General features: G+C 40.6%; 1 protein-coding gene and 1 long non-coding RNA gene across 4 annotated transcripts in view; both read left to right on the top strand.

The window, feature by feature from the left end:
- The window catches only part of LOC126284647 (maternal embryonic leucine zipper kinase-like), a 401,036-nt gene that overhangs the window by 55,733 nt on the left and 328,708 nt on the right, over window positions 1–16,595 (top strand). The window lies entirely within an intron of this gene.
- Window positions 6,866–7,458, top strand: LOC126284658 (uncharacterized). Its single transcript, XR_007551520.1, has 3 exons — window positions 6,866–6,922; window positions 7,134–7,268; window positions 7,377–7,458. It is a non-coding gene; the product is annotated as an uncharacterized LOC126284658 (long non-coding RNA).

Here is a 16,595-nt window from a genome sequence, read left to right as displayed (position 1 = left end):
ATCAGCTCCCGTGGATCCAGCCTCCAACAGTCAGGTGATGAGGAGCAATCCGCAGGTATAAAGGGACCGGAATCTGCAAAGTCTTGGCACTTTGCTGGAAGATGATGAGTATGTCATTCGTATAAACATTGCAGTTTGAAGACACCGTCACCTGGCTGGAGGCCCTAGAACTCTTCACCAATAATAATAATAATAATAATAATATAATATAATATAATAATATGAGTTTTACAACCATCACTCGCCACACATCTCGCTTGCAATCCAACCTCTCCTTCTGACATCTCTATTCAAAGCCTTCAATTGTCCAGGTGCTTGGTTCATCCTCTTGCACCATGATAAATTTGTTTACATTAAAAAATTTGTACTCTCTCTTCTAAACGTAGAATAAAACAATTACAAGATTTTTTATGTGTTTAACATTTGGTACTATATATTACAATACACTGTGTAATTACTTTTATTAAGGAGATGGAAGCTCACTCCCTACAACCTCAACTGGTTTTACGCAAAGAAAATTATCGATCAGTCACATTCAGTGTTATTTTACCATCATAATGCTCAAGTTTATCTCTATGTGTAAAAATATGCCATTCAAAAATTAAGCTCTGCTTCCCATTTTCTTGCAACTCTATTGCTCTTGTCTTCGTCCTGTCATGAGGATACCCATGTAGTTCAGTGGACAAACCATTGTATTGCCTTAGGCATTGGTCAGTTACTGGTTATTCACAAGTAACTGACAATAGAAAGGAATTCCCAATGAAAGATTTATGAATACAGAGGACAGTGATGAAAATATGAAATATCATAAACAAATAAAGCAGGACAGGGACCGAAAACTGTATTAGGCTATTCAGCAAATGCTGAACAACTCTTCCAAATGAGATTCACGTGTTAGTGTAAATGAATTTTGAAACATAAATGATAAAGGTGCAGGAGATAAAGTATGTTTAAGTTAAAACAGAATGTAGAGAATCAGGTGGCTAAGCTGAGTGAGGGGGATGTTGATAAGAGTGCACCAGAAAAGGTAGAATGGATACACCCATCTAGTGGTGGCACCACTCACCATGTGGTATGCCCACTAAAGAGCCTGTCACAATAACTACATAGATGTATGATATTTTGAAATATATGTGAGAAAATAATTAAAATTAAAACTACATTCTATAGACAAATTTGGCGTAGTGAAAAATTCAGTGACCTAAACAATACCAATTACCTCTTGGTAAGTAGCATCATAATGATCAAAACCTATTCCTAGAGAGGTGAAAATGACAGTGGAAGAAAATCAAACAATGAAAAATCCAGGATGGAATGTAACAATACCAGAGAAGGAAAGTTGCTACTCACCATATAACGAAGATGCTCAGTCGTGATAGGCACAACAAAAAGATTCACACAACAGTAGCTTTCGGCCATAAAGGCCTTTGTCAGCAGTAGACACACATACACACACGCATGCACACACACACACTCACGCAAATGCAACTTGCACACACGTCTGCAGTCACAGAGAACTGGTATTGTAGTTTCATTTCTCTGAGACTGCAGACGTGTGTGTAAGTTGCGCGAGTGTGCATGTGTGTGTGTGTGTGTGTGTGTGTGTGTGTGTGTGTGTGTGTGTGTGTGTGTGTGTGTGTGTGTGTGTGTGTGTGTGTGTGTACTGCTGACAAAGGCCTTTATGGCCGAAAGCTACAACAGTGGAAGAAAATTTTTAATAGGTTGATAGGACAGTAGAACAAAAATGGAAGCAACACATTGATGGTCTGCTGAAACATCTGAGTTCAGCTACATATGCTATTAGGGTTATTGCAAAATTTGGTGACGCGAATCTCAGTAAATTAGCTTACTATGCCTACTTTCATTCACTGCTTTCGTATGGCATCATATTCTAGGGTAATTCATCGTTGAGTAGAAAAGTATTCATTGCTCAAAAACGTGTAACCAGAATAATTGCTGGAGCCCATCCACGGTCATCCTGCAGACATCTATTTAAGGATCTAGGGATCCTCACATTAACCTCACAGTATATATATTCACTTATGAAATTTGTTGTTAATAATCCTACCCAGTTCAAAAGTAATAGCAGTGTGCATAGCTATAATACCAGGAGAAAGGATGATCTTCACTATGCAGGGCTAAATCTGGCTTTGGCACAGAAAGGGGTGAATTATGCTGGCACAAAAATCTTTGGTCGCCTACCAAACAGCATCCAAAGCCTGACAGATAGTCAACCAACATTTAAAAATAAATTAAAAGAATTTCTAGATGACAACTCTTTCTACTCACTGGCTGAATTTTTAGATTAAGGGAGGAGAAGGGGAAAAAAAAACTAGCTTAAACATTAGTGTCACGCAATATTTTGTGTAATGTAATATCTTGTACAGACATCTTTTATTAACCTAACACGTTCCACATCATTACAAAGTGTCGTATTCATGATCTGTGGAACAAGTATTAATCTAATTTAATCTAATCTGTGGGGAAAATTAATTTTGAAAACAGCACATCATAGCTTGGAGCTCTGTGTTCACTGAGCATGATTCGCAAAGGATGTGAATCCTGCTAAGGTCACACATTCATTTGTCTGCTGGTTTCTTAGTTCATGTGGTACTTCTTCCATCTCACTTTCACTGCCACCCACTTTATTATTTTCATTGCACAAGTTATCCAAAACACAGTTAAATCTTAACTCATTCCCATGTTTTTCTTGTATGATTTATAAATTTCAGTGCACCATTCTTTTCACCCAACAGGATAAACTGTTTATGCATAAAATTGCTACTTTTTTCCAAGTTGAGTCACTGAATAGACCTTCTCCAACATCTATCCATGCTCTGTACAGCAGCACTAAAGGGTCTAGCACAGAAGTGTAGAGTACTGCCACTTTTACCACCAGAGGCATTTGTTTGTTTTGGTCAGAACAGTTGAGTGTTGGTTAGACAATCAGTAAGACAATTGCTGATTGTCAAACAGCACAGGGACATACAGCATTTGTCTGTGAATTATTTTTGTGAGCATCTAACAGGAGCGACTTATTTTCAAGTTATTCTGTGCTACTAGGTTAATTCTTAAAGTTCTTGTGTGTTTGTGCACTTAATAGACACCGCTCCAGGCAGTGCTGGCTTTGGTCTCGCATCTTGAGGCTGTTGCCTATGAGCCCCCAATTGGTCCACCAATGTGGCTGCTCCAGCTACTGCCCCCACTGAGGTTGATAATTTACCTGTTATCGACTTGGAGGTTACCTCAAGGTGCAGCAGAAGGTAAAAACTTCACAGGGGGAGGTGGGGGGTTGAAAAACCTGCATGGTTCATCTGCCAAACAGGTGTAAGGTACTATCTGTGGCTAATAATGATCCTGAGCCAGATGCAGCCGCTTGTCTTGTTTTAGAGGAATCCTCACAGCCTGTGAGATCTGGGCTGTCATAAAGGGTGGGATTATTGATGGTTGGGAGCTCTGACATTAGGTGAGTAATGGGCCCCCTTAGGGATGTGGCTGTCATGGAGAGGTAGTAGTCCAGTGTGCTCTCTGTGTGAATATCAGGGGGAGTGATCACAGATGTGGACGTCTTCCTGGATGCCATGACCAGCACACTGTGAAGGTGGTATCTCGTGTTGGTACTAATGATTTGTGTTGCTCATGTGGTTACTAACGAATTAACGATGTGTGTTGCTTTGGATCAGAAGAGATTCTCTCTGGTGTCCAGTGGCTATCTGAGTTGGTAAAGATGGCGAGTCTTGCTTGTGAGGTGGATGGTCTGAATCAGAGGCTCAGACTGTTCTGTAACTGTGTAGGCTGCAGGTTCCTTGGCTTGCACCATAGAATGGTAGCGTATGATGTTCCACATAACTGTTCAGCAGTCCACTACACGCAGGAGGCCATTACACATGGGCAGTGGGGGCTGTGTGGAATGGACTGGGAGGTTTTTGTGTCTGGAAAGAACAGGAAGATTTCTACTGTTAGAGGGTGCAGGTAAAACACAAGACAAGGGCTGACATTGAAGCCATAAGTATTATACCAGTATATTATTGTAGCTGTGTTGTGAAAGAACCAGAGCTTCAGGTGCTGATAGAAGGCACTGAAGTAGGAATTGTTACAGATAATGAAGCCTGGCTAATGCCAAAGCTTTTGCTAAGGACATGTAATGGTGTTCAGAAACGGTAGATTAAATTCAGTTATTGGAGGCATCTTTGTTGCTGCTAGTAGTAGTTTTATCTTGTAGTCAAATTTAAATATATAATTCGTATGAGTTAGTAAGGGTAGAGGCTATACTTGACAACCAATAATGGGTTCCTACCTCCCGGCTCAGATGACACAGTTTCTGAGCAGTTCAAAGAAAACTTGAGTTGAGTATCATTTCAAATAGATACCACCCCACTGATGCATTTATAGCTGGTGGTGGCTTCAATCTAACTTCAAAAGATTGGTGAAAATGTGTATTTGAAGCCAGTACTAAATGCTTTCTCAAAAAATTATTTTGAACAAATAGTGCAGATGTGTAAACGGTTGCAAAAACATACTCGACATCTTAGCACCAAACAATCTAGGGGAAATAGTGAGCATTATGATGGACACAAGGATTAGTGCCAAGTAGGTCATTATAACAAGACTGAATACCATAACAACCAAACCCATCAAAAATAAACACAAAATATGTATATCTATTAAAAATTAAAAAAATAAAAATTGCTTGACACCTTCCTAAGAGACAGCCTCCATTCCTTCCGAACTGTGTAAGCGTAGACCAGATGAGGCTTAACTGTAAGAAATAGTATCAACAGCACTGGAGAAATTTCTACCAAATAAATTAATAAAAGATGGCACTGATCATCCATGGTACACAAAACTGCCAGAACACTGTTGCAGAAGCAACGAAAAAAGTGTCCAAATTTAAAACACCACACAATCCTCAAGATAGATGAACCTTTCTAGAAACTTTAAATTTAGTGCAAACCTAAATGTGAGATGTTTTAATAGTTTCCACCGTAAAACTCTTGTCTCAGAATCAGGCAGGAAACTCAAAGATTTTGATTGTATGCAATTTACTCCAACAGCAAGATACAATCAATACGTTTATTGTGCAATAGCGACCGTAATGTTACCTATGACAGTGCCACTAAAACAGAGCTGCTAAATATGGTTCTCCAAAATTTCTTCACCAATGATGATGAAGTAAACTCCAGAATTCTAATCAAGTACTACCGTAAACATGCATAAGTTGGAATAAGATATCCTTGGTGTAGCAAAGCAGCTTAAATTACTTAATAAAGGCAAGTCCTGTGGTCCACATTCAATAGCATTTAGGTTTCTTTAAGAGAATGCTGATATAATAGCTCCATACTTAATACAGACAACTGCTCACTTGACGAAATACCAATACTTTAAACTGGAAAGTTGCACAGGTCACATCAGCACTCAAGAAAAGTAGTAGTAGTGACGTGGTGAATTACAGACCCATATCATGTGACACTGATTTTCAGTAGGATTTTAGAATGTATATTGTGTTTGAACATTATGGATTACCTCAAGGAAAATGATCTGTTGACACGCAGTCTGCGCGAATTCAGAAAACATCTTTCTTGTGAAACACAACTATCTTTTTATTCTCACGAAGTAATGAGTGCTATCAACAAGGGGTCTGCAATGGATTCCATATTTCTATATTTCCAAAAGATGTTTTATGCCATTCCTCATAAGCCGCTTCTTATGAAACTGCATGCCTGTGGAGTATCGTCTTAGTTGTGCAGCTTGCAACTGGATCCATGATTTTGTGTAAGAAAGGTTACAGATCATAGTATTTGATGGAAAGTCATCAAACAAAACAGAAGTGATACCAGGCATTCCCTAAGGATGTGTTATAGGCCCCCCTGCTGTTTATAATCCATATAAATGATTGAAGCAATCATCTTAGATTATTTTCAGATGATGCTGTCATTTACTATATAGTAATGTCACCATAATATCATAAACAAAACAAAAAAAATGATTTAGACGAAGTATCTGTATGGTAGAAAAGTAGCAGTTGACACTAAATAATGAAAATTGCGAAGCCAGTCACTTGAGTACTAAAAGGAATCCTCCAAATTTCGCTTATGCGATAAATCTCACAAATCTAAAGGCTGTCAATTCAACTAAATACCTTGGAATTAGAATTACAAACAACATAAACTGAAATGAACACATAGATAATGTAGTGAGGAATGTAAACCAAAGCCTGTGTTTATTGGCACAACACTTAGAAAATGCAACAGGCCTACTAAAGAGAATGCCTACACTAAACTGTCTGTCCTCTGCTAGAGTATTGCTTTGTGGTATGGGATCCTTGCCATATAGTATTGACAGAGAACATAAAAAAAAATTTAAAGAAGGGCAGCTCATTTTGTATTGTCGCGAAATAGGGGCTAGAGTGTCCTGGATATTATATGCAAATTAGAGTGTCAATCATTAAAGCAAAGGCATTCTCCATTGCGACTAGATCTTTCCGAGAAATTCCAGTCTCCAGCTGTCTCCTCTGAATGCAAAAATATTGTATTGATACCCACCTACACAGGGAGGAATGATTAACATCATAAAATAAGAGAAATCAGAGGTTTCACATAAAGATTTAAGTGTTCGTTTTTTCCATGCACTGTTGGAGAGTGAAACAGTAGAAAAATAGACTGAAAGTGGTTTGGTGAAACCTCTGCCAAGCACTTACTAGTGAATTACAGTGTAGTCATGTAGGTGTAGAGGTAGGTGTAGATGTAGAAGACTGGTTAGATAATTCACTGTCAGCTTTTTTCTGAATACTTTCTGTGACTAAATTTTGAAATTTGTTTGGCTTTCTTAAGCTAGATTCGGACACTTCATACCCAACTTCATTCACATTTTTACGTACTTCTGTCAACTTATTAGAAAGCATCTCCTCTTCTGCTAACAAAACGTCATTTTTCCCCAACAAAACGTGAAGGTCATTTTCCCCAACAAAACGTGAAGGTCATTTTCCCCAACAAAACGTGAAGGTCATTTTCCCCAACAAAACGTGAAGGTCATTTTCCCCAACAAAACGTGAAGGTCATTTTCCCCAACAAAACGTGAAGGTCATTTTTCCCCAACAAAACGTGAAGGTCATTTTTCCCCAACAAAACGTGAAGGTCATTTTTCCCCAACAAAACGTGAACGTCATTTTTCCCCAACAAAACGTGAACGTCATTTTTCCCCAACAAAACGTGAACGTCATTTTTCCCCAACAAAACGTGAACGTCATTTTTCCCCAACAAAACGTGAACGTCATTTTTCCCCAACAAAACGTGAAGGTCATTTTTCCCCAACAAAACGTGAAGGTCATTTTTCCCCAACAAAACGTGAAGGTCATTTTTCCCCAACAAAACGTGAAGGTCATTTTTCCCCAACAAAACGTGAACGTCATTTTTCCTCAACAAAATAATCCATATATTCATCACTCCTGAGTTCTTCCTCGTCAAGTTTATTTAAATTACAAGAAACGATTACATCTTCATCTACTAAGTGTTTGTCAGTCAGCTCATACTCTTCAGTCCCTTCATTTTCTGTGGCTAAGTACTTCCGTGGAAAATCTGCAGCAGAATCCATATTGACATTCTATCTGCATAAAAATTCTGTACCTAAAATCACATTTATGGCCAAGACAAGTGTCCTCATAGCTTCTGTCCTGCCAATTCAGCAGTTAATAATGCTTCTTACTTAATAATTTTAGACTTTTTTCCAGTAACACATACAATTCTGATTCCTGAAACATTAATCATTACCCCTCCTTTGTCTTTAATTTGTTCAAAAAATGCTTATGAAAACCCCCTCAATTCACTCTCACTATCCAGTAAACATTTAACAGGTGTACCCGAACACTAGCCAAAACCACAGATTGCCATGTTTCGCTGTCACTTACCTCAACTTGTTCATTGTATAACATATATTCTAATTAATCCTTTTTTTTTGCATAAAACTGTCCTCTTAATCATCAAATCTGTTCTCGGTTACAGTTAACTGACACTTAGCATAGTTTTCTTCCCTACTAGGTTTGTCTTCCTTATTCTCACTTTGCTTATTAATACCATTTATTCTTTCTTTGCTCAACATATTTCCTTTGTCATCAGAAACAAACTGAAATACTCATTACTATTTACTCTCTAATTATTTTCATCACCATTGTCTTCTTCTGTGGATGGGACCATTACCACTTTTTTCACATAATTAAAAAAAAATCACTGACGTTACTCCTGAGAGCAGGCAAAAGCATTCCATAACTCTGCTGTGCTGGTACTGCGAACGGCTGAAAGCAAGGGGAAACTACGGCCGTAATTTTTACCGAGGGCATGCAGCTTTACTGTATGATTAAATGATGATGGCGTCCTCTTGGGTAAAATATTCCGGAGGTAGAGAGTCCCCCATTCGGACCTCCTGGCGGGGACTACTCAAGAGGATGTCGTTATCAGGAGAAAGAAAACTGGCGTTCTACGGTTCGGAGCTTGGAATGCCCGATTCCTTAATCGGGCAGGTAGGTTAGAAAATTTAAAAAGGGAAATGGATAGGTTAAGGTTAAATATAGTGGGAGTTAGTGAGGTTCGGTGGCAGGAGGAACAAGACTTTTGGTCAGGTGACTACAGGATTATAAACACAAAATCAAATAGGGGTAATGCAGGAGTAGGTTTAATAATGGATAGGAAAATAGGAATGCGGGTAAGCTACTACAAACAGCATAGTGAACGCATTATTGTGGCCAAGATAAATACGAAGCCCACACCTACTACAGTAGTACAAGTTTATATGCCAACTAGCTCTGCAGATGATGATAAAATTGAAGAAATGTATGATCAAATATAAGAAATTATTCAGATAGTGAAGGGTGATGAAAATTTAATAGTCATGGGCGACTGGAATTCGTTAGTAGGAAAAGGGAGAGAAGGAAACATAGTAGGTGACTATGGACTGGGGCAAAGAAATGAAAGAGGAAGCCACCTAGTAGAATTTTGCACAGAGCACAACTTAATCATAGCTAACACTTGGTTTAAGAATCATAAAAGAAGGCTGTATACATGGAAGAAGCCTGGAGATACTGACAGGTTTCAGATAGATTATATAATGGTAAGACAGAGATTTAGGAACCAGGTTTTAAATTGTAAGACATTTCCAGGGGCAGATGTGGACTCTGACCACAATCTATTGGTTATGACCTTTAGATTAAAACTGAAGAAACTGCAAAAAGGTAGGAATTTAAGGAGATGGGACCTGGATAAACTTAAAGAACCGGAGGTTGTACATAGTTAAAGGGAGTGCATAAGGGAGCAATTGACAGGAATGGGGAAAAGAAATACAGTAGAAGAAGAATGGGTTGCTTTGAGGGATGAATTAGGAAAGGCAGCAGAGGATCAAGTAGGTAAAAAGACGAGGGCTAGGAGAAATCCTTGGGTAACAGAAGAAATATTGAATTTAATTGATGAAAGTAGAAAATATAAAAATGCAGTAAATGAAGCAGACAAAAAGGAATACAGACGTCTCAAAAATGAGATCGACGGGAAGTGCAAAATGGCTAAGCAGGGATGGCTAGAGGACAAATGTAAGGATGTAGAGGCTTATCTCATTAGGGGTAAGATAGATACTGCCTACAGGAAAATTAAAGAGACCTTTGGAGATAGGAGAACCACTTGTATGAACATCAAGAGCTCAGATGGAAACCCAGTTCTAAGCAAAGAAGGGAAAGCAGAAAGGTGGAAGGAGTATGTAGAGGGTCTATACAAGGGCGATGTACTTGAGGATAATATTATGGAAATGGAAGAGGATGTAGATGAAGATGAAATGGAAGATTTAATACTATGTGAAGAGTTTGAAAGAGCACTGAAAGACCTGAGTCGAAACAAGGCCCCCGGAGTAGACAACATTCCATTGGAACTACTGACATCATTGGGAGAGCCAGTCCTGACAAAACTCTACCATCTGGTGAGCAAGATGTATGAGACTGGAGAAATACCCTCGGACTTCAAGAAGAATATAACAATTCCAAACCCAAAGAAAGCAGGTGTTGACAGATGTGAAAATTACCGAACTATCTGTTTAATAAGTCACAGTTGCAAAATACTAACGCGAATTATTTACAGACGAATGGAAAAAATTAGTAGAAGCCGACCTCTGGGAAGATCAGTTTGGATTCCGTAGAAATGTTGGAACACGTGAGGCAAAAGTGACCCTATCTTACAAGCTAGATTAAGGAAGGGCAAACCGACGTTTCTAGCAATTGGAGACTTAGAGAAAGCTTTTGACAATGTTGCTTGGAATACTCTCTATCAAATTCTGAAGGTGGCATGGGTAAAATACAGGGAGCCAAAGGCTATTTACAATTTGTACATAAACCAGATGGCAGTTATAAGAGTCGAGGGACATGAAAGGGAAGCAGTGGTTGGGAAGGGAGTGAGACAGGGTTGTAGCCTGTCTCCGAGGTTATTCAATCTGTATATTGAGCAAGCAGTGAAGGAAACAAAAGAAAAATTCTGAGTAGGTATTAAAATCCATGGAGAAGAATTAAAAACTTTGAGGTTCGCCGATGACATCGTAATTCTGTCGGAGACAGCAAAGGACTTGGAAGAGCAGTTGAATGGAATGGATAGTGTCTTGAGAGGAGGATATAAGATGAACATCAACAGACGCAAAATGAGGATAATGGAAAGTAGTAGAATTAAGTCTGGTGATGCTGAGGGAATTAGATTAGGAAATGAGACACTTAAAGTAGTAAAGGAGTTTTGCTATTTGGGGAGCAAAATAACTGATGATGGTCGAAGTAGAGAGGATATATAGTGTAGACTGGCAATGGTAAGGAAAGCGTTTCTGAAGAAGAGAAATTTGTTAACATCAAGTATAGATTTAAGTGTCAGGAAGTCGTTTCTGAAAGTATTTGTACGGAGTATAGCCATGTATGGAATTGAAACATGGACGATAAATAGTTTGGACACGAAGAGAATAGAAGCTTTTGAAATGTGGTGCTATTGAAGATTGCTGAAGATTAGATGGGTAGATCACATAACTAATGAGGAAGTATTGAATAGGATTGGGGAGAAGAGAAGTTTGTGGCACAACTTGACCAGAAGAAGGGATTGGTTGGTAGGACATGTTCTGAGGCATCAAGGGATCACCAATTTAGTATTGGAGGGCAGCGTGGAGGGTAAAAATCGTAGAGGGAGACCAAGAAATGACTACACTAAGCAGATTCAGAAGGATGTAGGTTGCAGTAGGTACTGGGAGATGAAGAAGCGTGCACATGATAGAGTAGCATGGAGAGCTGCATCAAACCAGTCTCAGGACTGAAGACCACACAACACCCCTCCTTTGTCTTTAATTTGTTCAAAAATGCTTATGAAAACCCCCTTGATTCACTCTCATAGTCCAGTAAACATTTAACAGGTGTACCCGAACACTAGCCAAAACCACAGATTGCCATGTTTCACTGTCACTTACCTCAACTTGTTCATTGTGTAACATATATACTAATTAATCCTTTTTTTTGCATAAAACTGTCATCTTAATCATCAAATCTGTTCTCGGTTACAGTTAACTGACACTTAGCATAGTTTTCTTCCCTACTAGGTTCGTCTTCCTTATTCTCACTTTGCTTAGTAATACCATTTATTCTTTCTTTGCCTAACATAGTTCCTTCGTCATGAGAAACAAACTGAAATTCTCATTACTATTAACTCTCTAATTATTTTCACCACCATTGTCTTCTTCTGTGGATGGGACCCTTACCACTTTTTTCACATAATTAAAAAAAAAAAATCACTGGTGTTACTCCTGGGAGCAGGCAAAAGCTAACTCTGAAGAAGTATCTTTTCCAGCCCCATGATTACATAAGGAACAGTGAAATGAAAATGAGACAGATGGGAAAAAAGTAAATAAACTATTTAATATTTCAAAAGTAATCATCATAACTGTTAACACATTTATGCTACTGTGAGGTAAGATGACCAATGCCTTCATGGAAAAATGTTTTTGATTGCCTACGGAGTCATGATTGTACCCAGATATACACCTCTTCATCAGTAGCAAACAAATGACCATGAATGTCTTTCTTAAGGGCTCTAACAATATGGAAATTGAATAGGGAGAAGTTGTGGCTTCCCTTGAGGATGTGCCTTCCAAGGCTTCTGCTGCTGTGAAGCCAGATACCAGCCAGTGGCTGAAGGAGCCATAAGCTGCTGGTCGCGGGGCTTCACCGTTGCCATCAGTTCCTTAGACAAACTCAGAGAAGCCTTCCCAAGAAAGATATCCTTGTGACCCATCACACCAATGCTTCTGGCAGGCACCAATTGCTATTGATCTCTCAGTTTGCTGTCCTGACCTCCTACCCACAGGTGAGCTCATTACAACTTGTTTGGTAGTGACCACTTTCCACTCTTCCTATCCCTCCGCCGGTATCACTCATCTGGACATTTGCCCAGATGAGCTCTTAACATGACAGACTGGGATGCTACCGCCATTGGATCACCGTTGCATATCAACATCAATGAGGTGATCCAGACTATTACTACTACCGCCCTTTCAGCAGCTGAATCGGGAATCCCTTGCTCCTCAGGTTGCACCTTGCAGAAGACAGTGCCTTGGTGGTCGCTGGAAATCACAGAGGCCATTAGAGACCATCAACAGGCTCTGCAATGTCATAAGTGGCACCTGTCCCTGGAGTACCTCATTTCCTTGAAAGGCTCTGTGCCTGGGTCCATCAACTAATCAAACAATGGAAGCACGAGTGTTGGGAATGATACGTCTCCACCATTGGAATGTGAATCTCTCCTTCCAGGTTTGGACTAAGGTGATGCCCTTTATGGATATCAGACCCCGTCAGGTATACTGGGAATTTCCATGAATGGAACTACTTTTACTGACCCACATGCAATCGCAGATCATTTTGCAGGGCATTATTCTTGAACCTATCCATCTGAGAGTTATCATCCCACCTTTCATACCCTAAAACAGTGGGTGGAACACCACCACCTGTCTTTTACAACATGCCAGTCTGAGCCATATAATGCTCCTTTCAGTGAGTGGGAATTTCTCAGTGCCCTTGCAAACTGTCTGGGCACATCCTCCCCTGGGCCAGACCGTGTTGGTCCCCAGGTGCTTAAACATCTATCAGTGGATTACCAGCGCCACCTCTTTGCCGTCTTCAACTGCATCTGGAGCGATCGCAAATTCCTGTTGAAATGGCAAGAAAGTGTCAATGTTCCAGTGCTAAAACCTGGTAAGAAATCACAAGATATGGATAGCTATCATTCTGTTAACCTCACCAAGTTTCTGTGCAAGCTGCTCGAGAGCCAGCAGTTGTGTTGGCTCCTTGAGTCTTGGGGCCTTCTGGCTCTGCCCCAGGCCAGCTTTTGCCAAGGTCGCTCGAACCACTGACAACTTCGTCTACCTGGAGTCTGCCATCCGAATGGCCATTTCCTGCAGTCGTCACCTTATTGCTGTCTTTTTTTACCTGATGAAAGCCTATGACACCATTTGGTGACACCACATCCTCACTACATTGCACTATTGGGGCCTCCTGATCCTGCTCCCATGCACCTTCAGAGTTGGTGTCTTCACCCAGTCTCCCCCACACCCCACCCTGTATCCAAGAGAATGGGGTCCTGCAGGTATCTGTACTGAGTACCCTACTCTTTTCAATGACCATTAATGGTCCTGTAGCAGATGTAGAGTCTTCAGTATCACGCTTCTTGTATGCTGACAGTTTTTACATTTCCATTTGCTCATATAGTATTGGTGTGGCTTAACGTCAACTGCAGGGAGCCATATGAAAGGCACAGTCATTGGTCCTCTCCCATGGCTTTCAGTTTTCAGCCGTCAAGATTCACTTCTGTCATCATTGTACTATTCACCCACATCCAGAACTTTACCTCGATGACCAACTACTTAATGTGGTGGAGACTTACAACTTTTTAGGACTGGTTTTCGATGCTCATTTAACTTGGCTTCCCCATCTTCATCAGCCCAAGCAAAAGCGCTGGTAGCATCTTAACATTCTTTGCTGTGTGTCACACTGACTGGGGTGCAGATTGCCCTACACTGTATCAGCTGTACAAAGCGATTGTGCAGTCCCCTGTTGACTAAGGGAGCCTGGCGTATGGTTCAGCATTACTCTCAGCATTATGGCTGCTGGGCCCTATACACCGCTGCAGAGTTCGACTTGTAACGGGAACTTTCCGAATGAGCCCAGTGAACAGAATACTCGTAGAAGCTGGAGTTCTTTCACTACAGATCAGACAAAAACAGCTACTTGCAAATTATACTGCAACATTTGTAGCTCACCTCAACATCCAAATTACTGTCTTCTTTGCCCTAACATGGCGATCCATCTCCCGCAATGGTGGTCCAGATTGGGGATTACAGTTGTAGTCTGTGTCTGGTCCCTTCTCGCTGAACTCAAGTCTTTCCCTCTACCACCTTTCCTCCGGGACCACTCAAGTACACCTCCTTGGTCCTTGGCCACAACTTCTTCTGGACCTACCACAGGGCCCAAAAGACTCAGTTCCTCCAGAGGCCCTCTTCCACCAATTTTTCTCTATTCGCGGCAAGTTCCAGGGCTCAGAAATATTCTACATTGATGGCTCAATGGTAGATGGTCACATTGGCTTTGCTTATGTTCAAGCTGGACATACTGAACAATGCTCCCTGCCGGATGGCTGCAGTGTTTTCACTACTGGGTTACTAGCCATCTCTTGCACCCTTGGGCATTTCTGCTCCTGCAAAGGTGAGTGCTTTCTCATCTGTAGTGACTGCTGAAGCCTACAAGCTCTTGACCATTGCTTCCTTCACCGTCCTTTGGTAATGTCTATCCAGGAGTCTGCTAATGCCCTTGAAAATCGGGGACGTTCGGTGGCGTTCATCTGGACCACAGGACATGTTGAAATCCCGGCAAATCAACTTGCTGACAGGCTGGCCAAACAGGCTACCAGTAAACTGACTACGTAGATCGTCACACCGGAGGCTGATCTCAAGTCGGTCCTATGCCATAAACCTTTGGGCTCTAGAACACAGAATGACACCCCCTGATGTTGCTGAACAAGTTACGTTTGGTAAAGGAGACGTTTAATGGATGGTGGTCCTCCAAGCAAGCCTCTTTCAAGGACTCCATTGTGTTTTGCCGGTTCTGCATCGGCCATACTTGGCTAACTCATGGTCACCACCTATGTTGCGAGGACCTGCCTCAGTGTCGCTGTGGTTCCCTCTTGACAGTGGTCAACATCTTGTAGGCTGCCCAAATTTAGCTGCCCTGAGGTAGACTTTTAACCTTCCTGATGCACTACCTACGGTGTTAGGTGACAATGCCTCAACGGCTGAACTAGTTTTATATTTGATTCGGGGGGGGGGGGGGGGGGGGGGGTTGTACATTCTGTGTTTCTCTTGCCTTATGTTTTTAGGCCGGAGATTTTAGTGTTTTAGAGAGGGGCAGGCTCGCCTTTTTTTATTCTTGTGCTCAGCCAGCCCAGGCCATCTTCTGTATTGTTTTAGCACCTTCTACCCTCCTTTGGGATATGGTTTTAATCTGAGGCATTTGTGACTCAGGAAAAAGGGACTGATAACCATGCAATTTAATCCTTTTGCTCTCCAAACCAACCAACCATACAGTCGGCATCTCTCTCCATGCTATTTCCATAGTCGTGAAGAAAGACATTGATGGCTGTTGATTTGCTTTTGATGAAGAGGTACATATCTAGGTACAATCGTGGTTCTGTAGGCAACCACAAACATTTTTCCATGAAGGCATTCACCATCTTTTCTCGCAGTGAATAAATGTGTTAACAGTTAGGAAGATTGCTTTTGACATAATAAATAGTTTACTTACTTTTTTGCCCATCTGTCTAATTTGCATTTGATAGCCCCTTATAGATCCACTACCCAACTCTATTCTAAGTACATAGGTTTGTTAATTCAGTACTGACAGAAACCTATAAAACTACCTGTCCTTGAATAATAGCTGTCGCCACCCCAAAATTCACCCAAAATCGGCTGCTGTTCACATCCTGTTATAATTCTTCAAACTCTTTATCTTCATCTACATCTATATGCATCCTCGGCAAACCACAGCACATTGCATACCAGAATGTACACTGTACCATTACTAGTAATTTCTTTTCCTGAAACACCCCTCTCCCCCTCCACGAATAGAGCGAGGAAAAAACAACTGTATATATGTATCTGTATGAGCACAAAATTTCTCTTATCTTACCTTCATGGTCCATATGTGAAATGTACGTTGACAGCAGTAAAATCATTCTGCGTCGTTCTGCAGTCAGCTTATCAACAGCATTTTTGAAAAAAGAAACATAACCTTCCCTCCAGGGATTTCCATTTGACTTCACAAAGCATCTCTGTAATACTTGTCTTGCTTGGATGTCTTCCTTTAATCCGAACTGATGGGATTGCAAATACTCGACTAGTATTTAAGAATAGGTGCACCAGTGTTCTATATACTGTCTTCTTTACATACACACCCCTCTTTCCTAAAATTCTCCCAATAAACCAAAGTCTACCATTTGTATTCCCTACTACAATACTTACTTGCTCATTTGGTTTCATATCACTTTGCAGTGCTACAATCA

The sequence above is a fragment of the Schistocerca gregaria genome, chromosome 1 (assembly GCF_023897955.1).
Source record: "Schistocerca gregaria isolate iqSchGreg1 chromosome 1, iqSchGreg1.2, whole genome shotgun sequence".
Taxonomy (NCBI): Eukaryota; Metazoa; Arthropoda; class Insecta; order Orthoptera; family Acrididae; genus Schistocerca; species Schistocerca gregaria.
This window is presented reverse-complemented; position numbering and strand designations above follow the sequence as displayed.